The following is a 25,582-nucleotide window of genomic DNA, read 5'->3' as shown; positions in this document are numbered from 1 at the left end:
AGGCCATTGGAGCTGTGAGTTCCGCCACCTGTTTACTGGATCCGTGTCCCTCCTGGCTGGTTTCGGCCAGCAGGGAGATGACACGGAGCTGGGTCCAGGAGATTGTCAATGCTTCTTTGGGGAGGGGGTCCTTCCCGGATCCCTACAAGGAGGCACTTGTGCGCCCCCTCCTCAAGAAGCCTTCCCTGGACCCAGCCATTCTCAACAACTATCGACCATGGGGAAGGTTGTTGAGAAGGTGGTGGCGCTCCAGCTCCAGCGGTCCTTGGAAGAAGCCGATTATCTAGGTCCTCAGCAGTCAGGATTCAGGCCCGGCTACAGCACGGAAACTGCTTTGGTCGCGCTGATGGATGATCTCTGGTGGGACCGGGACAGGGGTTTATCCTCTGTCCTGGTGCTTCTTGACCTCTCAGCGGCTTTCAATACCATCGACCATGGTATCCTTCTGCGCCGGCTGGAGGGGTTGGGAGTGGGAGGCACTGTCCTTCAGTGGTTCTCTTCCTACCTCTCTGGTTGGTCGCAGTCGGTGTTAGTGGGGGGTCAGAGGTCGACCTCTAGGTTACTCCCTTGTGGGGTGCCTCAGGGGTCGGTCCTCTCCCCCCTACTATTTAATATCTACATGAAACCGCTGGGTGAGATCATCCAAGGGCATGGGGTGAGGTATCATCAGTATGCAGATGATACCCAGCTTTACATCTCCACCCCTTGTCCAGTCGGCGAAGCAGTGGAAGTGATGTGCCGGTGCCTGGAGGCTGTTGGGGTCTGGATGGGTGTCAACAGACTCAAGCTCAACCCGGATAAGACGGAGTGGCTGTGGGTTTTGCCTCCCAAGGACAATTCCATCTGTCCGTCCATCACCCTGGGGGGGGGGGAGTCACTAACCCCCTCAGAGAGGGTTCGCAACTTGGGCGTCCTCCTCGATCCACAGCTCACATTAGAGAAACATCTTTCAGCTGTGGCGAGGGGGACGTTTGCCCAGGTTCGCCTGGTGCACCAGTTGCGGCCCTATTTGGACCGGGAGTCACTGCTCACAGTCACTCATGCCCTCATCACCTCGAGGCTCGACTACTGTAATGCTCTCTACATGGGGCTACCTTTGAAAAGTGTTCAGAAACTTCAAATCGTGCAGAATGCAGCTGCAAGAGCTATCATGGGCTTTCCTAAATTTGCCCATGTCACACCAACACTCCGCAGTCTGCATTGGTTGCCGATCAGTTTCCGGTCACAATTCAAAGTGTTGGTTATGACCTATAAAGCCCTTCATGGCACTGGACCAGAATATCTCCGGGACCGCCTTCTGCCGCACGAATCCCAGCGACCAGTTAGGTCCCACAGAGTTGGCCTTCTCCGGGTCCCGTCAACTAAACAATGTCGTTTGGCGGGACCCAGGGGAAGAGCCTTCTCTGTGGCGACCCCAACCCTTTGGAACCAACTCCCCCCAGATATCAGAGTTGCCCCCACCCTCCTAGCCTTTCGTAAGCTCCTTAAAACCCACCTCTGTCGTCAGGCATGGGGGAATTGACATGTTCCTTCCCCCTAGGCTTATAAAATTTTTGCATGGTACGCTAGTGTGTATGATTGGTTTTAATTTGTGGTGTTTTTAAAAGTAATTTAAATATTGGATTTGTCTTACATTGTATTGCTGTTGCTGTGAGCTGCCCCGAGTCTGCGGAGAGGGGCGGCATACAAATCTGATTAAACTTAAACTTAAACTTATTGAATTTGTATGCCGCCCCTCTCTGTAGACTCTGGGCGGCTCACAGCAGTGATAGAAACAATATACAATACAAATCTAATAATACGAAGTTAAAAACCAGGACTGTTTTGTCCTCCATCACAGAGTATAGGACAGTGATGGTGAACCTTTTTTCCCTCAGGTGCCGAAAGAACCTGTGTGCGCACTATTGGACATGCGCAAGTGCCCACCCCCATAATTCAATGCCTGGGGAGGGCAAAAACAACCTCCCCTTCCAGGGATAGGGGGAAGCTGATGTTGCCCTCCCCAGGCATTGAGGCCGGCAATGGCCTGTTTCCCAACTTCTGGTATGGGCCCAGTGGGCTCGAATTTTGCCCTCTCCAGGCTGCAAAGGCTTCCCTGGAACCAGGGGAGGATAAAAACGCCCTCCCCTATCCCTCCGGAGGCTCTCTGGAAGTCAAAAACTCCCTCCCGAAGCCTCTGTGCAAGTTAAATATCAGCTGATTGGCACATACATGGACACTGGAGCTGAGCTTGGGCAACAACTCGCGTGCCAGTAGATATGACTCCATGTGCCACCTGTGGCACGTGTGCCATAGGTTTGCCATCACCGCTATAGGAAGTTCAAAATCAGGAATCCGGCAAGGGAGGAAGACATTTATTATTATTATTATTATTATTATTATTATTATTATTATTATTATTATTATTATTATTATTAATTGGATTTGTATGCCGTCCCTCTCCGCAGACTCGGGGCGGCTAACAACAATGATAAAAAACAACATGTAACAATCCAATTAAATAAAACAACTAAAAACCCTTGTTATAAAAACCAGACATACACACAAACATACCATGCATAACTTGTAGAGGCCTAGGGGAAGGAATATCCTAACTCCCCCATGCCTGGCGACAAAGGTGGGTCTTGAGTAGTTTGTGAAAGACAAGGAGGATGGGGGCCGTTCTAATCTCTGGGGGGAGTTGATTCCAGAGGGCTGGGGCTGCCACAGAGAAGGCTCTTCCCCTGGGGCCCGCCAAACGACATTGTTTGGTCGACGGGACCCGGAGAAGGCCAACTCTGTGGGAGCTTATCGGCCGCTGGGATTCATGCGGTAGAAGGCGGTTCCGGATATATTCTGGCCCAATGCCATGTAGGGTTTTAAAGGTCATTACCAACACTTTGAATGGTGACCAGAAACCGATCGGCAGCCAGTGCAGGCCGCGGAGTGTTGCAGAAACGTGGGTGAATCCAATCGATGGAACCTCGGGGGGGGGGGGGTGGTTGTGCCTCCAGGCAGGCTGCTCTTCTGGCGATTTCAGAGGGGAGCGGGGGGGTTTGTGGGGGTGGGGGCTGGTTTCGTCTGTCTGCCTGTCTCCCCCTCCCGGGGCCCTATCCCCCAGCCCTTACCTGCCCAGTGAGGAAGAGCCACTCTGATTCCCAGACATGAAAGGGCTGTTTATAGCTTTCTGACGTCTGGATCGGAGCTCGCATCCCGGGGCCAGAGAGGGATGTGCGGAAAATGCAGCGAGCGAGAGAGACGCACGCAGGAGAAGCCAAAATTACCTTTAATCACACATAATTGGAGGCTTGAAGGGTTTTTGCCAGTTGCAAAAAGGAGAGAGAGAGAACAGGGTCCTTGCAGAGGTGACCGAGTTACCGCAGATCCAGCGCAGATCCAGAAAACATCTGGCAAACCGAGGCATGAGACGCCTGGCCCAGCAGCTGTGCGATCCTTTGGCCATGTCCAGTAATGGGTTGGAGCCGGTACGGTTCCGGTGGCAGAAATTGAGATGTGCACACACCTCTGCTCCCTGATGCCTGCGCATGTGTGCGTGCATGAGATTTGTTTTTTGCGCATGTACAGAAAGTGAAATCTCCTGTGAGGATGCTGTCATGTGCAAGATTTTGCCAATTTTCAGCTGGTTTTTTTTTGCTTTGGTGCATACGCGGAAGCAAGAAATTGCTGAGCATCCGAGCATGAGATTTATCTTGCAGCACATGCGCAGAAGTGAAATCTCATGTCGACAGGTGTGCGCCCTGTTGAGGGTGCACACCTCAACCCCACCAACTAGCCACAGCTCACAACTACACCTAGTTGAAGTCTTCAGTGAAAAACACTGCATGAGGCTTTCTTGTAAAAATACATATGTACTTTACTTTTCTTCTCAGCAAAATGCTTCTCTAAATAAACTATCACAATACTATTATACAACTCCTATTACATCCACCACTGCAACCACGCACAAACCACTAAGCACTATAACAAACCACCCAGCACAAACCACACCCATGGCAAGGGTATTTATTCATTCATTCATTCATTCATTCATTCATTCATTCATTCATTCAGTCAGTTAGTTTGTTTGTTTATTTATTTATTTATTACATTTGTATGCCGCCCCTCTCCGTAGACTCGGGGCGGCTCACAACAGTAATAGAAAAAACAATGTACAATACAAATCTAATAATTAAAACTAAAACCCCATAATTTAAGAAAACATGTACACAACATACCCTACATTAACAATATAGGCCTGGGGAGGTTATCTCAGTTCCCCCATGCCTGTCGACAGAGGTGGGTTTTAAGGAGTTTATGAAAGGCAAGGAGGGTGGGGGCAGTTCTAATCTCATGAGGGACCTGGTTCCAGAGGGCTGGGGCTGCCACAGAGAAGGCCCTTCCCCTGGGACCCGCCAAATAACATTGTTTAATCGATGGGACCCAGAGAAGCCAATTCTGTGGGACCTAATCGGTCACTGGGATTCGTGCGGCAGAAGGTGGCCCTTCTCCTCAGGGCGGCTTACAACATATTAGCAATAGCACTTTTGAACAGAGAATCAGCCTATGGCCCCCCACACACACACAATCCAGGTCCTCATTTGACCCCCCTCGGAAGGATGGAAGGCTGAGTCAACCTTGAGCTGGTGGTGAGATTTGAACTGCTGACCTGCAGATCTACAGTCAGCTTCAGTGGTCTACAGTACTGCACTCTAACCACTGCGCCACCTCGGCTCATTCTGTGGACTTTCTTCCCGAAACAATCCTGCACTTTTTTTTTAATGATCTTTATTAAATTTCTATATCTAAAAACAATTGAAACAAACAGAACCTACAAAGAGAAAGAAAGAAAAATGGACAGACAAATCAGCTCCTACACGTACACAACTTATAAAGCATTCAGTTTCAGTGGTGTTCAATATATGCACATGGATAGTTATTTGCTTATCATCAATGACTGTTTTCCTTCACTACATACATACATTTATTAGTTATATAGGAGACATAATTTGTCAACCATATTGTGGACTATCACTATCAAATGACCTAATATTAAGTATTTGTATCTAGTGTGTGGAATTGTGGGTTTGTTTTGTTTAGTTCTGTATATTATATTTTATTCATTCTGGATATTTCTGAGCATGGTACGAATTCATTTTTATGCTCCATTAATTTAGGGTGCAATGTTTCTGTATTTTCATTTTATTTGGGTACGAAAGGACCAAAATGACTTTGGAATTACAGGAAGAAGATAAATCTGAATTTTACAAAATATGGGAAATTGGTGCAATTGGCTCAAACAGAAAATATATATATATTAAAAACCTAATAGCAAAATTAGGCACTCCTTCCTTTCGTACCCAAATAAAAAAATGTTGCACTTCCTTTCTCACTCCGCCCCCCTTCGGCAGAGGCTCCAGCTATCCAAAGCTCGGCCCGCCAGCCATAAATCATCTCCAGACAGCCAACCCCCCCCCGTCTTTGGTCACCGGAGTGCAGTTCCAGCACCTGTCATGAAGCCCAGGTGTTCGCTGCCCTTGTCTGCCACTTGGCACCCAGCGTCAATCGAGCTGCTCGCACCCGCCGAAAATCCCCATTTCATCTGACAGGTTAGACTCACATGTTGGCAAAGCCAGGCAGGAAGCAAATTACATTCTTATTACTCAAAGTGTGGAGGGCGAAAGGAGAGCTCCCCACAAGTGCCCACTTTGGGCATGGGAAAAGCACTACATGAAAACTGGCCCCCTTCCTTCCCTTTGCTGCCCATGCAGGGGAGTGGGTGAGAGAGGGGGGGGTGAAAGAAGGGAGGGAGGGAGGCAGGAGAATAGAGTAGAGTAAAGTAGAGTAGAGTAGAATAGAATAGAATAGAATTTAGAATAGAGTAGGGTAGGATAGGATAGGGTAGGATAGGATAGAGAATAGAGTAGGGTAGGGTAGGATAGGATAGGATAGGATAGGATAGGATAGAATTCTTTATTGGCCAAGTGGGATTGGACACGCAAGGAATTTGTCTTTGGTGCAGATGCTCTCAGCGTACATAAAAGAAAATATACAAAATATATAAGACTTAAAGAATAGGATTGTTCAAATTGTTACAATTAAAATTTCAGATTGTTTTTTTATAGAATAAAAGTAGTTATTGAAGTTATATTTCAGCTTTGTTATCAAACTTTATTATTATTATAAGCTTTCTTTTTTCCCTTTTGTTTTTAGATAGATGGAGTAATTATTGATGAATTGAAAGATGGTTTAGGATATTGTATTAATGTTTTATGTAAGAGATTTTCTAACTGTTTGTAATATGTTTATGGTTACCCATTGATGGTAGATGTGTTGCTGTGTATGTTTTTAAGTTGAAGAGAAAAAAATAAAAAACCTTATATCCGGAGGGGGGGGAGAAGGAGCCAGTAACCACACACACCCACAATGTGGGTTCAGCAGCTGTTCACATCCAGCCAAAGCCAAAACAGGCTCTTGCCGGCTTGTGGCATGTTGTATCCTCCCAAAGTTTGTTGCTGGTGAGCCACAATTGGCGTTTCCCACTTCTGAGGTCAACGGAGGTTTCGTGGGAACCAGGGCCTCCTGCCAGGCCTCCTCCCAGAATCCTACTGCCTTCCTAACTGGGACCCGGTTTCCAAAGGATTCAGAGTTGCTCTGGGGGCTGTGCAGGTAGTCCCTGAATTACAACTGTTCGGTTTAATGACCGTTTCAAATTTAGATTCTTTACTATTACTATTATTATTACTATTATTATTGTCAATACCACACAGCAAATGAGATCACTATGCTGAATTTCGTATTTCATTCCCAGTCGGGCGCTTCCCAACTACCTGGGACTGTGTGATGTAGGTCTTTATATATAGGTGGGGGCAGTTAGAAACCCCAGGGGGAGTTGATTCCAGAGGGCCGGCCCCCCCCACAGATAAGGCTCTTCCCCTTGGTCCCTCCAAACGACATTGTTTAGTTGATGGAGCTTGGAGAAGGCCAACTCTGTGGGACCTTATAGGTTGCTGGGATTCATGGGGCAGGAGGTGGTCCCGTAGGTCTTCTGGTCCGATGCCATGTAGGGATTTATAAGTACTTTGACTTAGACTCTGATCTAGCTTGGATGCTCCCTGGAACCTTAACATTTGGTATACACTCTCCTGCTCGAGCAGGGGGTTGGACTAGAAGACCTCCAAGGTCCCTTCCACCTCTGTTATTCTGCAAATGTCAGCTTCTCCGGAGGGTTGAGACTTTCACAGCTCCTTTTATTCCCAGCCACCCAACTGCTCTTTCTCACCCTTTGGTTTCCTGATTGACTGTAACGGGAACGCTCACCACGAGAAGCGTTATGGATGCCAGGCCTCTTGGAGGTGTCCAAAGGAAGGAGAGCTTGCCAAGAACTCGAAAGCTGACTCAGGCACAGCCGCGTGGCTGCCAGCCTTTCTGGTTTCTCTCAAGCCTCCCGTCTCCCCGATCCGTTCAATGGGGCAACTGCTAGAGGTACAACAAGCAGGAAGGGGGAGATTGTGATACCACTGTTTAGAGCGCTGGGGAGACCCCATTGGGAATGTACTGTGTCCAGTTTGTTTGTTTGTTTGTTTGTGTGTGTGTGTGTGTGTGTGTGTGTGTGTGTGTGTGTGTATGTATGTATGTATGTATGTATGTATGTATGTTCTGGAGACCTCACCTACAAAAAGAGATGGATCCAAAGACGGGCTACAAAAATGGTTGAAGGTCTTAAGCATAAAACTTATCAAGAAAGACTCCATGAATTCAATCTGTCTAGTCAGAATGAAAAGGGGAGATACGATCGAAACATTTAAATATGTGAAAGGGTTAAATAAGGTCCAGGAGGGAAGTGTTTTTAATAGGAAAGTGAACACAAGAACAAGGGGACACAATCTGAGGTTAGTTGGGGGAAAGATCAGAAGCAACATGAGAAAATATTATTTTACTGAAAGAGTAGTAGATGCTTGGAACAAACTTCCAGCAGACGTGGTTGGTAAATCCACAGTGACTGAATTTAAACATGCCTGGGATAAACATAGATCCATCTTAAGATAAAATACAGGAATTAGTATAAGGGCAGACTAGATGGACCAGGAGGTCTTTTTCTGTCGTCAATCTTCTATGTTTCTACGTAGCAACAGTGGTAAGAAAGCTCATACAACGGGGCAAACTTAAACTCAACACTGATTTTGTTTAGCAATGGCCATTTTGCTCTCAGTTGTGGAGGTAAGTCAAAGGCTAGCCGCGTTGATCTCGGATACGTGTGTGGTACATAAATGGCAATGGGGGTTGGTCTAGAAGACCTCAAAGGTCCCTTCCATCTCTGTTCTGATGGACTTCAGCCCCCAACCTTCCTCCAAGGGCCGTGCAGCCTAGTTTCCCCAAATCTGTGCCCAATCAGATCCTTAGGATTTACACCCATCTTCCTGCAGCTGAGAAATTTTCCTCCCATTTAAAGATCAGGAAGGGTGATATAAGATATAAGACAGCTGGGTGGCAAAGAAAACCACCAGATTAAAAATGCTTTTGATCTGAATCCAGCCGAGCTCCAAACTTAGTAGTTGTTTGGTTTGGCATGCCAGGGGTGTTAGCTTAATTCTTAAAAGAAATCAAGGTTCTAGTCCTTATGGAAGAAACAGGAACTTCTATGCACGTGTCGAAAAAATTCAAAACTTTTCTACCGGTTCTGCCTACCAGACCAATCCCCCCCGCCAGTTCTGCATACCTGACCGTACCCATAGGACCCCATCACTGGTCGTCTTGGACTTATAATTAGTGATGGGCGAACCGAACCCGCACAATTCAGGTCCGTACCGAATTTTGTGGTGTTCGATATGCCGAACATGAACCTGAAATTTTTTGAAACTTCGGGCAAAGTTCAGGGTCGCGTTCGGCATTCGGAGCTTTGACGTCACCAGCAGGTTGCTAAGGACGCCAAGGTGATCACTTCCTGGATTCCATGGAATCCAGGAAATGATCACCTTGGCATCCTTAGCAACCTGCCGGTGATGTCAAGGCTCCGCCCCCAGAATCTCTTTGTGGGAGGGATTCCCCAGCTCCTTCAAACGGAGGTCTTCACGTAAAAATAAACATTGTTATTTTTACGTGAAAGGACGCCGCAGCGGCACTGCAAGCAAAGGAGCTGGGGAATCCCTCCCACGAAGAGATTCTGGGGGTGGAGCCTTGACATCACCGGCAGGTTGCTAAGGACACCAAGGTGATCACTTCCTGGATTCCAAGGAATCCAGGAAGTGATTACCTTGGCATCCTTAGCAACCTGCCGGTATACGTGACGGCAAAGCTCCGCCCCCGAAATATTTTGGTGGGATTCCGGGTTCGGGTTCAGCCGAATTTTGCGTAAAGTTCATCCGAACGTGCCGAACCCAAACACCATTGGGTTTGCCCATCACTACTTACAATCACAGTTGAGAGAAGAATTTCCGTGGCTAAGCAAGCTGGTTTTTAAAAAGAGACATAGAAACTCTGGAGAAGGTGCAGAAAAGAGCAACCAAAATTATTAGGGGACTTGAAACCAAGACTTACGAAGCGAGATTGCGGGAACTGGGCATGGACAGCCTAGAGAAAAGGAGGGCCAGAGCGGACATGATAGCTGTATACAGGTATATGAGGGGTTGCCACAGAGAGGAGGGGGCCACTCTCTTCTCCAGAGCACCAGAGGGCCGGACGAGGAACAACGGCTGGAAGTTGACCAAGGAGAGATTCAACCTAGAAGTAAGGAAGAACTTCCTGACGGTCAGAGCGATCAACCAGTGGAACAACCTGCCTGCGGAGGTGGTGAACTCCCCAACTCTGGACACTTTCAAGAGGAGATTGGACTGCCACTTGGCTGGGGTGCTTTAGGATTCCTGCTCAGGCAGGGGGTTGGACTTGATGACCTGCATGGTCCCTTTCAACTCTAACAGTAAATAAAATAAATAAAATAAAAATAAAATAAGTCGCACCCGATTTTACAACCCTTTGCCATGGTTGTTAAGCAAATCATTACATTTGTTAAATGAATCTTGGGGTCATTAAGCAGATCCAGACTTTTCCAGTGCCTTTACAACTTCGAAGGATCCCCTTTTTTATTTTTTAAAAATATTTTTATTGATTTTTAACAATTTTTAGATACACACAACACAAAACAAGTGTATAGTGAAAAAGTGCCTAAACTTTCGTTTGTGAGTCCCTGTAACTCTCTGTGGAAGCAGACATTGAAAAAGAATGAAAGAAAGTTTTAGGATTTGGAACACTTTCTTTAAAACAACCTCCCATTTCAAGCCTACAAGAGGGGGACTCCAACTGTTCAAGGTTTGTGAAGCCCAGTCAACAAAATCACCATTTTCTGAGGTTCCTGCTTAGTGGCTCTAATTAAGAAGCGGTTTATTTCATTACTGCGGGTTGTGAGATCAAAACACACCTGCTCTGCACCAACTTTTTCCAGAATGCAAGAAAAGGGTTTTTTTTCCCTTTTTTGTATAACAGCAGAGTTCAAAGAAAAGTGGTTTTTTGTGTGTGCATGATTCATTCCTTATCTTGCTTTAATATCTTCATTCAAACCCCCAAACTGGACCATAAAAACTAATGCAAAATTGTTGTGGTTGGCTCTGGCCCAGAACACAAAATAATATAATGTAAGAAGAAAAGAAACAGGAGAAGAAATCGATGAAAAAGAAACAAAAAGGAGAAGTGAAGAAGGCCTGGGACTAGGAATGATTGAGTGTATGCATGGTTTGAAGGTTATTTATTTTTCCATTTTTTAAAATTAATTTAACACTTTTTAAAATAAGGAAAATACAATAGTAAGTACAGAAGAAAATTAAATTAATTTAATAAATTAATAGTAGTATATACAGATAGTAGCACTATATTAGCATTAAAGTCACTATACATTATATTAATTATATTCTAGACTATAATTTGTCTCAAGTATATAAATTAGATTTGAGGATTATTTATTATGTATACTGCTCAAAAAAATAAAGGGAACACTTAAACAACACAATATAACTCCATTGGATGGATGGTAATAATAATAATAATAATTTATTAGGTTTGGATGGATGGACGGATGGATGGATGGAGCGAGCCTGGGTGGTGCAGTGGTTAGAGTGCAGCACTGCCAGCTACTTCAGCCAATTGCTAGCTGTAGTTCAGCAGTTCCAATCTCACTACCGGCTCCAGGTTGACTCAGCCTTCCATCCTTCTGAGGTGGGTCAAATGAGGTCCCTGATTGTTGGGGGCAAGAGGCTGACTCTGTGTAAACTACTTAGAGAGGGCTGTAAAAGCACTCTGAAGCAATATATAAGTCTAAACGCCATTGCTATGTTTGGGAAGTGGGTTGGACTAGAAGACCTCTAAGGTCCCTTCCTCCTCTTGTTATTCTGTTATATCATCCTCTTTGTTAGTCCTCCCTGGTCCTGGCCATCTCTCTGCCAGCCAACGGCAGCTCCTGCAAAGCATCTCATTGGCTCTGAGATGCTAAACAGTGTGTAGATGCTAATGGGGCCAGGGAGGAGCAACAAAGAGGAGGGGTGCATGGGGAGGGGTAAAAAATTTGGACCCACTTTTTAAGCACGAAGATGTCTTTAAATAGGTCTTTCAACCCGTTCTATTTAAATTGAACTTAATTGTTGGTTAAACAATTGAACAACTTAATTGTTGGTTAAACAATTAAGTTAAAACAATTCACATCAAGGATGGAAGGAACAGGGAAGTCCCATCATCTTAACTGTCAGTTAAAATAGCAACCACAGCTATTCTAATCAACAATTAAGAGGATGGGTCTTCTTGCTTAAAAGACCCAAGCAAGAGAGAGAGCGGGAGCTTTTCAACAGGACGTCTCCACTCCCAGATACCCTGGGGGCTCCAGCTTCCCACCCCCCATCCCCCGGGCTCTATTAACATCATGTGCATGGCCACATGAGGTCACCCCCCCTTGCCCCCACTGCATCCTTAGTTGAGGCTGAGGAGGGAATCTCCTTTTTAGCCAATGGGAAGGCAAAGGCAAAGCAGGTGGAAGGCAGCAGCCACTGGGGTCTCTCTGAGAAGAAGCCAAGGGTCCCCAGAGTAGCCACATAGCAATAGCACATAGACTGATATACCACTTCCCAGTGCTTTTCCAGCCCTCTCTAAGTGGTTTACAGAGAATCAGACTCTTGCTCCCAACAATCTGGATCCTCATTTGACCCACTTCGGAAAGATGGAAGGAAGGAACGAAGGAACAAAGGAACAAAGGAAGGAAGGAAGGAAGAGCAATAGCATTTAGACTTATCTACTTCCTCCTAGTATATTTCCAGCCCTCTCTAAGAGGTTTACAGAATCAGCCTCTTGCCCACAACAATTTGGGTCCCCATTTGACCCACCTGGGAAGGATGGAAAGAAGGAAGGAAGGAAGGAAGGAAGGAAGGAAGGAAGGAAGGAAGGAAGAGTCTCAAAATGGGCGAGCAGTGTGGTCAGGCGGTAGGAAAAGCAAGTAGGATGCTTGGCTGCATAGCTAGAGGTATAACAAGCAGGAAGAGGGAGATTATGATGCCACTATATAATGTGGTGAGACCCCATTTGGAATCCTGTGTCCAGTTCTGGAGACCTCACCTACAAAAAGAGATTGACAAAATTGAACGGGTCCAAAGACGGGCTACAAGAATGGTGGGAGGTCTTAAGCATAAAACGTATCAGGAAAGACTTCATGAACTCCATCTGTAGAGTCTGGAGGACAGAAGGAAAAGGGGGGACATGATCGAAACATTTAAGTATGTTAAAGGGTTAAATAAGGTCCAGGAGGGAAGTGTTTTTAATAGGAAAGTGAACACAAGAACAAGGGGACACAATCTGAAGTTAGTTGGGAGAAAGATCAAAAGCAACATGAGAAAATATTATTTTACTGAAAGAGTAGTAGATGCTTGGAACACACTCCCAGCAGACGTGGTTGGTAAATCCACAGTAACTGAATTGAAACCTGCCTGGGATAAACATAGATCCATCCTAAGATAAAATACAGGAAATAGTATCAGGGCAGACTAGATAGACCAGGAGGTCTTTTTCTGCCGTCAATCTTCTATGTTTCTATGTATTTACTTTATCTGTTTATATTTCAGGCACTTTGTATATCTTGTATATATGTGGTATGTTTATAACTAAAAACTCAATAAAGATTAAATAGAAATCAAAAGCCGATTGACTCCTTGTGCTGCACATTGCATGCACATCGCTTGTTCCGGTGTGTTTCTTTGGAAGACAATCTCCCCCCCCTGCCCCACAAAACCTCACAACCCACCAATCTAAGCCTCGGCTGGAATTGGCTCCCCAGACTCACCCGCCCTGCAGGTTTGCGGTGCCCCCAGGAGGGAAGGGGTCTCTCTTGGTGACAGAGGAGACAACGAGGCCTTTGTTGCACTGGGAAATAGTTCAATAGATGCTCAGGACAGCCCATCCGCCAGCGCGCAGCCTCCTTTCCATGCTCGTTCTCCAGCAACAAGGCAAATAGGAACTTTGGGTTTCTGGAGGCCGGCACGGCACACCGGCAGAGCAAGCGAAGGCTGGAAGACCCCAGCAGCAGGGCACTTGTCTGGCCCACTGCCTGGGTGAGGAAAGCAGAGTTTGGTGCCATCAGGATCCCTCCCCTGCGCCTTCACGCTGCCTCACACTGCAAAGTCATGCCAGCCGGTGGGCAGGGCTGGGCAAGGAGCCCAGAAGGCACAGCGGATATTTTGCAGTCTGGCCAATCTCTCCTGGCAATGGGGAGGGGTCTTTTCTTTCTTTCTTTCTTTCTCTCTCTCTTTCTTTCTTTCTTTCTTTCTTTTTCTTTCCTTCCTTCCCTCTTTTTTTCTGTCTTTCTTTCTTTCCTTCTTTCTTTCTTTCCTTCCTTCCTTCTTTCTTTCTTTTTCTTTCTTTCTTCCTTTCTTCCTTTCTTTCTTCCCTTCTTCCTTTCTTCCTTCTTTCTTTTTTCTTTCTTTCTTTCTTTCTCTCTCTCTCTCTCTCTCTTTCTTTCGTCAAATATATATTGGTGATATATAAAGATATCACAATGTTTATATACATGATACTAGTAAGAGGGAAATATTAGGACGGGGGTGGAAGGCACACTCGTGCACAGCCCATAAAATCATCTGCTACAACCTCGTTCCTGTCCACGACTACTTCAGCTTCAACCACAACAACACACAAGCACACAACAGATACAAACTTAAAGTAAACCACTCCAAACTCGACTGCAGGAAATACGACTTTAGTAACCGAGTAGTTGATGGCTGGAACTCACTACCTGACTCTGTAGTATCATCACCAAACACCCAACACTTGGCCCTTAGACTCTCCACTGCTGACCTCTCCCGATTCCTAAGAGGTCAGTAAGGGGCCTGCATAAGTGCACCAGCGTGCCTTCCGTCCTCTCTCCTAATATTTTTCTCTTACTAGTATCACGTATATAAACCCTGTTATATCTCTGTATATCACCAATACGTACTTGATGAAACAAACAAATAAAAATAAAAATAAAATAATAAATAAATATTTTACAACCTTTCTTTGTTAAGTGAACCATGGCAGTTGTTAAATCAGTGAAACAGTTGTTAAGTTAACCTGGCTTCCCCCTTAACTTTGCTCGTCAGAAGGTCAAATGATCCCGAGATTCTGCGAGGGTCGTAAGTGTGAAAATCTACAAAAGATTCCGCTTTTCAAATCACTTTTTTTCTGTGCCGTTGTAACTGTGAAACAGTCACTAAGCAAACTGTTGTAAGCCGAGGATGTCCTCTACACCGCAACCACCACTCCAGTTTTCCTTGACATTCCTTGGGTGGAGTAGACGTTAAGTCGGTCCTCAAACGTATGATGGATTTCTCTTGCTAAAAGCAAGATCGTTTTTAAGTGTGTCATGCCAAGGTTGTTAAACAAATCACCACCATTATGTGAATCACACTGTCTTTAAACGAATCCGGGCTCCACCATTAACTTGCCCAAATATCTCGCAACTTGCCTGAATTTCGATCACGTGATTGCTACAATGGTTGTAAGTACAAGGAGCGGTTGTAAATCACTTTTTAAATATTATTTATTATTATTATTCATTAGATTTGTATGCTGCCCCTCTCCGTAGACTCGTGGCAGCTAACAAATCTAATAAATAATACTGTGGATTTAGCAACCATGTCTGCTGGAAGTTTGTTCCAAGCATCTACTACTGATGGGACCTGCAACAACCCAACCAGAGCAACTTTTTGGAAGTGGCCCAGAAAATACATGAAAGCACTGGTCCAACGGGGCAGCCAGTCCTTCAGGCATCAATCCAAATAATGCCATTTATTGAAACTTTCCATTCGCTTCTTGACTGTTCCCCTGCTCAGCTGGGTCCATGGATGGTTTCAGGTCACCGACTTAGTTAATCGCTGCTCTTAACCATTATTTGGGCACAAAGCAGGGAGCGTTTATTCTGCATTGTTGTTTATGCTGGCTGACGTCGATGGAATCCTCTTGGCCTCTTGCGGGGAACTGCCAGAGAATGAGACGCTGGGCTTAAACTAGAAACATAGAAGCTGGTAACTACAGGCCAGTTAGCTTGACATCAGTTGTAGTTAAAATGATGGAGACTCTACTCAAAAAGAGGATAAATCAGCACCTAAAAAACAATAACTTATTGGACCCAAATCAGCATGGCTTTACTGAAGGCAAATCGTGTCAGACTAATCTCATTGAGTTCTTTGACTATGTCACAAAGGTGTTGGATGAAGGTGGTGCCGTGGATATTGCCTACCTGGACTTCAGCAAAGCCTTTGATACGGTTCCACATAAAGAGCTGATAGATAAATTAGTGAAGATTGGACTTAATCCCTGGATAGTTCAATGGATTTGCAGCTGGCTGAAGCGTAGACATCAGAGGGTTGTTGTTAATGGCGAGTATTCTGAGCAGAGTCAGGTTACAAGCGGTGTGCCACAAGGGTCTGTTCTGGTTTGTGAGTGACATAGGGGAAGGTTTGGTAGGGAAGGTTTGCCTATTTGCTGATGACTCTAAAGTGTGCAATAGGGTTGATATTCCAGGGGGGGGGGGTGTCTGTAATATGGTAAATGATTTAGCTTTACTAGATAAATGGTCAAAGCAATGGAAACTGCAGTTTAATGTCTCCAAATGTAAAATAATGCACTTGGGGAAAAGGAATCCTCAATCTGAGTATTGTATTGGCAATTCTGTGTTGGCAAATACTTCAGAAGAAAAGGATTTAGGGGTAGTGATTTCTGACAGTCTCAAAATGGGTGAACAGTGCAGTCAGGCAGTAGGGAAAGCAAGTAGGATGCTTGGCTGCATAGCTAGAGGTATAACAAGCAGGAAGAGGGAGATTATGATCCCGCTATATAGAATGCTGGTGAGACCACATTTGGAATACTGTGTTCAGTTCTGGAGACCTCACCTACAAAAAGATATTGACAAAATTGAACGGGTCCAAAGACGGGCTACAAAAATGGTGGAAGGTCTTAAGCATAAAACGTATCAAGAAAGACTTAATGAACTCAATCTGTATAGTCTGGAGGACAGAAGGAAAAGGGGGGGACATGATCGAAACATTTAAATATGTTAAAGGGTTAAATAAGGTCCAGGAGGGAAGTGTTTTTAATAGGAAAGTGAACACAAGAACAAGGGGACACAATCTGAAGTTAGTTGGGGGAAAGATCAAAAGCAACATGAGAAAATATTATTTTACTGAAAGAGTAGTAGATCCTTGGAACAAACTTCCAGCAGACGTGGTAGATAAATCCACAGTAACTGAATTTAAACATGCCTGGGATAAATACATATCCATCCTAAGATAAAATACCGAAAATAGTATAAGGGCAGACTAGATGGACCAGGAGGTCTTTTTCTGCCGTCAGACTTCTATGTTTCTATGTTTCTAAGATTGAATGAAAGTTTTAATCTTGGACTGGCTAAGAGAAATAACTGAATAATAGAGATAGAAGGCAGGGGACCTTATATCATTGCAATCAAATGGTGGCCCAGTCTATTTTTGAAACTTCCCATTGTAGAGTTGTCCTGGTGAGACCCCATTTGGAATACTGTGTTCAGTTCTGGAGACCTCACCTACAAAAAGATATTGACAAAATTGAACGGGTCCAAAGACGGGCTACAAGAATGGTGGAAGGTCTTAAGCATAAAACGTATCAGGAAAGACTTCATGGACTCAATCTGTATAGTCTGGAGGACAGAAGGGAAAGGGGGACAGGATCAAAACATTTAAATATATTAAAGGGTTAAATAAGGTTCAGGAGGGAAGTGTTTTTAACAGGAAAGTGAACACAAGAACAAGGGGACACAATCTGAAGTTAGTTGGGGGAAAGATCAAAAGCAACATGAGAAAATATTATTTTACTGAAAGAGTAGTAGATCCTTGGAACAAACTTCCAGCAGACGTGGTAGATAAATCCACAGTAACTGAATTGAAACATGCCTGGGATAAACATAGATCCATCCTAAGATAAAATACAGAAAATAGTATAAGGGCAGACGAGATGGACCAGGAGGTCTTTTTTTTTCTGCCATCAGACTTCTATGCTTCTATGTTTCTATGTCCTGTCCTAGGCAGGAGGTTAGACTAGAACCATGAAATGCATAGAAACTAGAATCTACCGAAGTTTGCAGATGATACAACAGTGATCGGACTCATTCGAGACAATGATGAATCCGCATACAGGCAGGAGGTTGAACAACTATCCTTGTGGTGTGACCGGAACAATTTAGGACTGAAAACACTGAAAAACGTTGAAATGGTGGTAAACTTTAGGAGAAACCCTCCCATCCTTCTACCTCTCACAATACTAGACAACACAGTAATCAAATTTCTAGGTTCTATTGTATCTCAAGACCTAAGATGGTCACCTAACATCCAAAAACGTCATCAAAAAAGCACCACAAAGAATGTTCTTTCTGCGCCAGCTCAGGAAGCGCAAACTGCCGAAGGAGCGGCTGATCCAGTTCTACAGAGGAATCATTGAGTCTGTCATCTGCACCTCCATCACTGTCTGGTTCAGTTCTGCAACCCAACAAGACCAACACAGACTTCAGAGAAGAATCAGAACTGCAGAAAATAACAATTTCTGCCAATCTGTCTTCCATTGAGGACCTGGATACTGCACGAGTCAAAAAGAGGGTGGGGAAAATATTGACTAACCCCTCGCATCCTGGACATAAACTGTTTCAACTTCCACCCTCAAAACATTGCTACAGAGCACCGCACACCAAGACAACAAGACACAAGGACAGTTTTTTTCCCGAATGCCATCACTCTGCTAAACAAATAATCCCCTCAACACTGTCAGAGTATTTACTAAGTCTGCACTACTATTACTAGTCGTTTTTTTCTCATCATTCCTATCACCCATTTCCTCCCCCCTAGGACAGTATGACTGTAACTTGTTGCTTGTATCCTTGAGATTTTTATTAGTATTGTTTCTTCATTGCTTATTTGACCCCTGTGACAATCCTTAAGTGTTTTCCATCCTGATTCTTGACAAATGTCTCTTTTCTTTTATGTCCACTGAGAGCATCTGCACCAAAGACAAATCCCTTGTGTGTCCAGTCACACTTGGCCAAGAAAGAATTCTATTCTATTCTATTCTATTCTCTTCTGTTCTACCCTCTTCTCTTCTCTTCTCCTCTCCTCTCCTTTCTTCTCCTCTCCTCTCCTCTCCCTGCCCTAGTTGTTGTTGTTGTTCTTCCTACTTGAGAAGGAAAGTCCTAGAAATCTCACCGTTCGGGTCAGGTTCCCCTGGACAGGTTGGGAAGCTGTCAACACCTCTCGCAGGCCTGTTTATTTTTCCTTCCACAGTGGAGGTTAGCCTTCCAAGGGGAAGGAAAACAGCAGGCAGCTTTCTTGGGGGGCGGGGGGGGGGGCATCCAGGCACAGGGGCTCCGGGGAGTTAAGGAACATTCCTGTGGTGAGTGCGAGGAGGCGCCCGTCATCCTCAAAGGCAGCCTGCCCCGACATCAAGGTTGCTCTTATTTATGACTGCTTTGCCTTCCTTCCCTCCCACCCCCCACCCCCCCACAACCCTGGTGAATACGCCAGGCACTTAATGAAATGTAGAAAACAGAGAAGAAACAGTTAAAAGCATAAAAGGAAATGGATGAATGATTATATCCTGGCGAAAGAAATGCACTTTGCAGATTTTTTCAGCCCTGGCAAACCACTTCTCTGGGGGGGGGGGGTTTAAGCCCCTCCACAGCAGAGCAAGGGATGATGTGTCCCCACCTGCCCCAATGAAGGGCATCCCTACCGAGGCCAGTGGGAGACTCTGTTGCCTCTTCACAGAGCGGCTGCATCCAGTTCTGGTGCCCACATTCCCAAAATAAAAGAGGTTGAGACTTTGGGAAAAGAGCAAAGAAGAGCCACTAAGACGATTAAAGGCCTGGGGAGTAAAATATGAGGGTCGCCCAGAAAGTAATGCACAACATTTTTTTTCTTCAACAATTATTTATTGAACACAATGAAACTTAGGCACAAGAAAGAAGGAAGTTTCTTCTACACTCCCTGTTTTTCCATCCTGTTCTGTGGCCTTCCTCCAGCGAGACACAAGGGCGTGGATGCCCTGTCGGTACCACGGCTTGTTCGGGTCACTGATAATGATAATGATAATGATAATGATAATGATAATGATAATGATAATGATAATGATAATGATAATGAATAACAACAGCAACAACAATCGATCACATACTCAGCTGCTGCAAAAAGATCGCACAGACTGACTACAAGCATAGACATGATGCTGTGGCACAGATGATCCACTGGAACTTGTGCCAGAACTACCATTTACCAGTGGCAAAGAACTGGTGGGATCATAAGCCCGAAAAAGTGGTCGAAAATAAGCAAGCAAAACTACTGTGGGTCTTCCAACTTCAGACTGACCGAATTCTGAAGCATAACACACCAGACATCCTGATTGTGGAGAAAAAGAAAGTATGGATCATCAACATCACAATCCCAGGAGACAGCAGAATTGAGGAGAAGCAGCTAGAGAAATTAGTGAAATACGAAGATCTAAAAATCGAGCTGCATTGACTCTGGCATAAGCCCGTGAAAGTGGTCCCAGTGGTACTTGGCACGCTGGGCGCAGTTCCAAATGATCTCAGCGGACCTTTGAAAACCATCGGAATTGACAAAATCTCCACCTGTCAATTGCAAAAGGCCGCTTGACTGGGATCGGCAAACATAATTCGCCGCTACATCACGCAGTCCTAGGTGCTTGGGAAGCGCCCGACTGGGGATGAAATACGAAATCCAGCAGAGTGATCTCGTTTGCTGTGTTGTACTGACATAATAATAATAATAATAATAATAATAATAATAATAATAATAATAATATTATTATTATTATTAATTAGATTTGTATGCCGCCCCTCTCCGAGGACTCAGAGCAGCTAGTTTCAAAGCCACTTCTGCACTCTAATGCCCCCACCTCTGTGCCCAGCGACTAACCCTCCTTCTGTCGACTGCAGATTCTCCTTAAACTCTACACAAACATTTGTGAATGTTCCCAACTGTTTCTTTCTCTGCAGTGAGAAATCCAATGATGACACGCTGCTTGTAACGTACATCCCTTACAGACGCCGTTTCAACACACGGCTGGAGCTACACTATCTGTCTGAAGAAAAGCAAAATTTACACCCACATGCCTGACAATTCAAATAATGTATAGTAATCCCTGGCTACTTCGCAGTTCATCTTTTGCGGATTCGCTATTTCACGGGTTTTCAAAGGGGGCTTAAATCCATTAAATCCATTGAAAGTTTTAAATCCATTGAAAATCCATAAAATTCTTCTACAGTCCTACTGTGCCTCTATTAAAGGAACTGGTAGGACATCACATGTAGTTCTAGCTGACAAACATTATAGAATGACTGTTTAATGCAAATGGTGGGTTTTAAAAGTCCAAATACTCATTAAATACATTTAAAAAATATCTTTCCTCTACTTCATGGAAATTCATTTTTCACGGGTGGTCTTGGAACGCATCCCCCACAAAAAACGAGGGACCGCTGTATATCTAAAGTTTTGCTTTCGTACCATTACTGTAGGCTGAGGGAAAAGATATAGTGCATTACTTTCTGGGCGACCCTCATATATGAGGCATGGTTGCTGGATTTGGGTTTGGCCATTCTAGTGAAAAGAAGGACTGAGGGTGATATGATGGTGGTCTTCCAATATTTGAGGGGCTGCCATAAAGAAATGAGGGTCAACCTATTCTCCAAAGCACCCGAAGGCAGGGCAAGAAGAAATGGACTCTGGAATCCTAGTGGACAATCACTTCGACATGAGATAGCCGTATGCAGCAGCTGCCAAAAAAGCTATTAGAATCTTAAATTGCATTAAGAGGGATACGATCAATTATCTTCATAAACGACTGATGAGGGAACAGAAGTGGAACTTAGCAAATTTGTAGATGACACTAATCTGGCTGGAATAGTTAATGCAGCAAGTAGGATGCTTGGCTGCATAGCTAGAGGTATAACAAGCAGGAAGAGGGAGATTGTGATCCCCTTATATAGAGCGCTGGTGAGACCACATTTGGAATAATACTGTGTTCAGTTCTGGAGACCTCACCTACAAAAAGATATTGACAAAATTGAACGGGTCCAAAGACGGGCTACAAAAATGGTGGAAGGTCTTAAGCATAAAACGTATCAGGAAAGACTTAATGAACTCAATCTGTAGAGTCTGGAGGACAGAAGGAAAAGGGGGGACATGATCGAAACATTTAAATATGTTAAAGGGTTAAATAAGGTCCAGGAGGGAAGTGTTTTTAATAGGAAAGTGAACACAGGAACAAGGGGACACAATCTGAAGTTAGTTGGGGGAAAGATCAAAAGCAACGTGAGAAAATATTATTTTACTGAAAGAGTAGTAGATCCTTGGAACAAACTTCCAGCAGACGTGGTAGGTAAATCCACAGTAACTGAATTTAAACATGCCTGGGATAAACATAGATTCATCCTAAGATAAAATACAGAAAATAATATAAGGGCAGACTAGATGGATCATGAGGTCTTTTTCTGCCGTCAGCCTTCTATGTTTCTATGTTTCTATACCAAGATAGGCTCAAGATCCAGACGGATCTGGGCACACGTGAAAAGTAAAGTCCTACACTTAGGTGAAAAAATAAACAACCCAAAAATATGCATATAAACTGGGTGAAACCAGGCTTACTAGCAATTGCTCTGACAGGGATCTTGGAGCCTTATTGAACATAAAATGATGCAATTCAAGGTGTTGGTCATCACCTATAAAGCCCTACATGGCTTAGGGCCAGACTATCTTCAGGACTGCCTCCCTGCCGTATACCTCCCAGCAATCAACAAGGCCTTCTCTGCGTCCCGTCAAGGCCAAGTGGCGGAGCTGTGGGGAAGGGCCTTTTCTGTGGTGGCTCCAGCTCTCTGGAAACAAGTTGCCCATGGAAGTCCCACCCCTCCCCACCCTACTGGCATTCTGCAAAGCTGTAAACTCCTGGCTTTTCCGAGAGGCCTGATACCATCTAGATCCGGCCATAACAGGAAAGTGAACACAAGAACAAGGGGACACAATCTGAAGTTAGTTGGGGGAAAGATCAAAGGCAACATGAGAAAATATTATTTTACTGAAAGAGTAGTAGATCCTTGGAACAAACTTCCAGCAGACGTGGTTGGGAAATCCACAGTAACTGAATTTAAACATGCCTGGGATAAACATATATCCATCCTAAGATAAAATACAGGAAATAGTAAAAGGGCAGACTAGATGGACCAAGAGGTCTTTTTCTGCCGACAGTCTTCTATGTTTCTATGTTTCTATATGAAATATGGAGAGATAGGGATGGCTTTTACTAGGCTTTTGTAATTATTTTTTAAATTGTTCTTTTAAATATTGTTTTTATTTCTTTATTATTTTTTTCTTTCTTTATTTGTTTGTTTATTGGATTTATATGCCGCCTCCTCTCTGAGGACTCAGGACCGCTTACAACATATAAAAGAAAACAATACAAATATCCTAAATCCAATTAACTTAGACGAAACTAAATCTAAAAATCCCAGTAATATTAAAAGTCAATCATGCCCATTTAAACTACAGACGAACAATACATGGCAGATAGATAGATAGATAGATAGATAGATAGATAGATAGATAGATAGATAGATAGATAGAAAGATACAGCAGATAGATAGATAGATAGATAGATAGATAGATAGATAGATAGATAGATAGATAGATAGATAGATAGATAGATAGATAGATAGATATGAGCCGGTCACCAAGCATCAGAATTGGATCATGTGACCATGCTACAAAAGTCGTAACTGTGAAAAATGCCCATTTTCAGGCTGTTTTTCAGTGCCGTTGTAACTTTGAACAGTCACTAAACAAACGGTTGTAAGTCAGAGACTCTCTATATCTCTCTGTACTGCTTTACAGCCCTCTCTAAAGTGGTTTGCAATGCCGGCGTTTTGCCCCCAACAATCTGGCTCTTCATTTTTTACACACACACACACACACACACACACACACACACACATACAAACACACACCAGCAGCCTGGGAAGAAACGGAAGGCCACACGCTCCTAAATGCTGCTTAGATGCTCTAATCGAGACCTGCTCCGAGCTTTTTACTGGAAATTCGTTTTTTATTGGACTGCTTGTAAATATTTACTCTTCCTAACTGGATGGAGTGGTGTAGGCTTTCCTTGTGGTTGTTTAGTTTGGGAGAGGGAAAAAGAAAAAAGGAATGAAATGAAAACACCCAAGTGTTAAACACAGGAATTGTCAGATCAGGATCTGAGCGGATAACTTGACACACAAACACAGAGAGAGAGAGAGAGGCGCACAGACACACACACACAAAGAGGAAACGACAACTTATAGGAGATTGTTCTTGGGCAGGATCCAGGCATCCAGTTTGACTGAATTATGTTAGGCTATTAATAAACCTTACCCAGTTATGCGTTTCTAAAAATGTCTAGGGGGTTTTTGGGTGGAAAAATGCAATAGCATTTTAGAGGATAAAGGAGAAGGGGCAGGATTCTTGGGCACCCCCAGGGGTGGGACAAAAGTGGGGGTCCGGGGGACCAGCCTCAATTTTTGAGCCATTTGGGCAGTGTGTTTCCAAAATGATTTTTTTTTTATCCTGCCTCCTTTTTTTAGATAATGAACATTCTTCTTTTTACTGGAAACAAGGAGGGGTACCAACCAAAACATAATAATTAAAAAGATCCTGGAATGTGTTGAAATGGACAAAATGACCCTTGAATTAAATGGAAAAAGAAGATTCGGAGAACACTATAAAACTTGGAATCTATTCTACGAGTGGCTTGGCCAAAGGAAACAAAAGGATGCATGAAAACTGAAGGACTATTTATAAATAAAAATAACAAAGAATAAGATAATGTACATTATTAATATCAAAATTGAGAAATGTGTGTATGAATAATAGGTGTTCTAATTAAATCTCTAATTAGAAACATAGAAACATAGAAGACTGACAGCAGAAAAAGACCTCATGGTCCATCTAGTCTGCCCTTCTACTATTTCCTGTATTTTATCTTAGGACGGATCTATGTTTATCCCAGGTATGTTTAAATTCAGTTACTGTGGATTTACCAACCACGTCTGCTGGAGGTTTGTTCCAAGTATCTACTATTCTTTCTACTAATTGATGTAAAATGAATAATGAATTTAAAAAAGGAAATCTTAGAGCATAAAATAGGTGTCAATATGTTTGATGTAATAGGATTAATAGATATTTATCTATATTTGTTGTGTAGATGGTTTTGTAATGTTTTCATAATGTTATTTTTTCATTTTTTATGTCTTTTGTTTCCCCCCCCTCTTTTTTGTGGTGTTTTGTCTCTCTTATTTTGTACTTTGCTTTTAAAGTTTATATACCAATTTATTTATTTTTTTAAAAAGAACATTCTCCTTTTTCTCACCATGAGGGGAGCTGGACTGACAGAACAGACTGGCCCAAAGTCACACAGATACCTTTCGTGACTAAGGCAGGATTAGAACTCACTGTCTGTCTGTCTGTCTATTTGTTTGCATCTATCTGCCTGTATACGCTACCCAACTTGCTGTTTGCCAAAGGCTTTAAGCATAGGTATACTGACAGACAGACGCTGTAGATGAAAGTGAGAGAGAGATGAGAGAGAGGTGGAGATTTTTATTTAAAATATTTGTGGCATTTATTTTCCACCTATTTTGCCATGGGACTACTCTAGGCAGCTGAAAATGCTAAAGAGACAGACAGATAGATGATAGATATACGAGAGAGAGGGGGGGGAAAGAGATCTGAGAGAGAGAGGGAGGAAGAAAGAAAAAAGCAAGGAAAGAAGGGAAGGAGAGAGAAAGAAAAAGAAAGGAAGGAAAAGAAAGAAAGAAAGAAAGAAAGACAGGCATACAGAAAGAAAGACAGACAGAAAGAAAGAAAGAAAGAAAGAAAGACAGGCAGACAGAAAGAAAGACAGACAGACAGAAAGAAAGAAAGAAAGAAAGAAAGAAAGAAAGAAAGAAAGAAAGAAAGAGAAAGTAAATAGAATTCTTTATTGGCCACGTGTGATTGGACACACAAGGGATTTGTCTTTGGTGCAGATGCTCTCAGTG

The 25,582-nt window shown here is 43.7% G+C and overlaps 1 protein-coding gene across 1 annotated transcript in view; it reads right to left on the bottom strand.

Moving 5' to 3' along the window:
* CNTFR (ciliary neurotrophic factor receptor) overlaps positions 1-25,582 on the bottom strand; it is a 368,226-nt gene that overhangs the window by 325,829 nt on the left and 16,815 nt on the right. The window lies entirely within an intron of this gene.

Source organism: Erythrolamprus reginae, chromosome 2, assembly GCF_031021105.1.
Source record: "Erythrolamprus reginae isolate rEryReg1 chromosome 2, rEryReg1.hap1, whole genome shotgun sequence".
NCBI classification, from domain to species: Eukaryota; Metazoa; Chordata; class Lepidosauria; order Squamata; family Dipsadidae; genus Erythrolamprus; species Erythrolamprus reginae.
This window is presented reverse-complemented; position numbering and strand designations above follow the sequence as displayed.